The sequence below is a fragment of the Haliotis rubra genome, unplaced genomic scaffold (assembly GCF_003918875.1).
Source record: "Haliotis rubra isolate DU_JTF1 unplaced genomic scaffold, ASM391887v1 Scf2, whole genome shotgun sequence".
Lineage (NCBI taxonomy): Eukaryota > Metazoa > Mollusca > Gastropoda > Lepetellida > Haliotidae > Haliotis > Haliotis rubra.
Window position 1 is genome coordinate 2,385,447 of NW_025766002.1, and position 2,383 is coordinate 2,387,829.

Genomic DNA, 2,383 nt, shown 5'->3' on the forward strand with positions numbered 1-2,383 from the left:
TTTTTGTAGGGGGTTGTTATGACTATTTCTGACACCGGATTCATGAAAAGAATTTCTAAGCGTAACATTACGGATGGGGACTCTTTAGATTTGACACCTTGCTACCAAATGCAGGTTGTCATAGGATGAATTTCATGATGTTGAACATTTCCACAATTGCCTAGCTGAAGAAAGTATTTTAGGCCACTGTAAATTATTTGTTATATTTTTATTCAAATTTAAAATGAACACGAAGCTATTTAATATATGTATGATTTTGTTCTATCAATGCGTGCACTTCATGATTTATAGTAGTATATATAGTTGACATGCAAGCAGTATCAAACCTTCACTTACTTCTGTGACTGCTAATTAGGGACCAACTATTTGAGTACCAAGGGGTACCAAGGAGTTAGTATTCACACTAGGTACTTAGGTTTTCAGCTACAGCTCAAAGCTAAGATATTTCTTTTATTAAAACTGGAAGCTGAAGTATCTTACATAAATAAATACATAGATCTATTTTTAAAATCTGGTAACAATGTTTTTTGCGGCTGACAATGTCTTTTTTCAACACTCTGAAGTGTACTTACTATTTTCAGCATTTTTATATGATGGGTTAACTTTTCAATAACACCCCAGGCTCCCCCAGAAAATCAAATGGTTGGTCCCAGGCTTAGTCTTTGTCAAACAGATGACCTTTCAAAGAGATTTGTAGAATTCCGGTAGAATAGATGAGAAAAACAACTGTCTGGCATTCCTAAGAAATCGTTCAATTGACAATGAATTTATTTTTGTATGTCTATCTTTACATTGATTTCTGTCAACAATGGCATTCAGATCATCTTTAAGTAATGGATTTCTTGTTTAGGGGCATCAATGACTTTTTCTAAGCAGAAATGTGCTGATAACCATAACTATTTAGAAGAATTATGTACACAGATCAACCTTGTTACTCCAAACAACAGTGTTTGGGCTGAAGTACAGTGTAGTGATCTATTATAAGTTGTTCACTGGTCTCGAGGGGGACATGAGCCGCTGTACCCTCGATGTTTGTTTATGTTCCCAGACACTCACTCACTCACTCACTGTCATTTCAGTCCCTGACTTCTTTTGAGTAGTATATTAAGGAAGTTGTTATTCATCAGTTGTGTCTTCTTTGAAATCATCATGGAAGATTATTTCCAATTATTGTGTGATTTCCTTTTGTATGCATATTACCAGCTCAGGAGAAATCATCTGAAAGTTGAGATTAACAAGGTCTGAACTAATGAATCACAGTGTATATATAGGGATGTACATTGTGCAACTGACTTTCAGTGGTTACAGATCAATAGACCGATCCAGTCTGTCAATCAAAACTGGCGCATGCGTCAATTTTGGCCAATCAGCAGGCCGGACGCGCTGTGTGGATTTGTCAGACTTATTTCCGGGGTCAAACGATGCCTTGGAAGCGATGTGCTTTGAATTATGCCATTTACACTTTCTATATCGATTACATATTGCTGTGATTTGATGTGTCCCTTTAACAAAACCATTACGATCAAGACAAAAAAATTGAGGCGGATCAAGGAATGCGATAGGCCTAACGAAAAGGTAAATGTCTGCACCATCGTTCACGAAACCTACGTCTGCCTGCAGATCGCGAATTTACCGCAATTTACACACTTTTGCACATGTGCAAAATCATTACCAATTGATGACAACAAATAGCAGTTTAGGATTTTGCAAGTGTTATAAACACGGACAATTCTTGTAACTACAAAATTGTTTTGCTTCCGTTTTAGTCACTACTGGGCATTGAGTTGGTACACCATAAACCTGAAATGAGACAGGTGAGAAAGCCGTGACACAATGTAAACAAATCTGACAGCGAGCTGATTTGGTTAGAATTAGGCCGAAATAGCAAAACTTGTTACATTAAGAACAATGTGGTGGATATGGTTGCATTAGCGATTAGATATTCTGAAATTTGTCACACATTTTAGGATGTTTTAAAGTTTCACAAGCACAATCTGAAGGCCTATGTACAGTACAGTATCTGTTGATAGTGCAAAATATTCGAAGAGTAATATTTTTTTTATCCAAAGCGGAAATATTGTCAGTGTCAGCAGTTGCCTATCCGCATAATATCAAACATCAAAATTAATTCATGAGTGTCTGTAAAACCATGTCTTAAATATTTCAGAATATCTATAAAGAGATGGGACCTTGAATTGATTTAGCTTTACTCAAATGTGAATCGGAGGCGAAAACGAAAATGTCAGAAGAATAGTGACTTTCTGGAATATCGGACAGAGTGAAATATAAGTTTATTTCCTAACTATGAGAACATTATTTGTTTTGATTTTTTTTGTCACAGTATAATTTTTTACTTGTAAGGTGGGGTTTGGGGTGGGGTGGG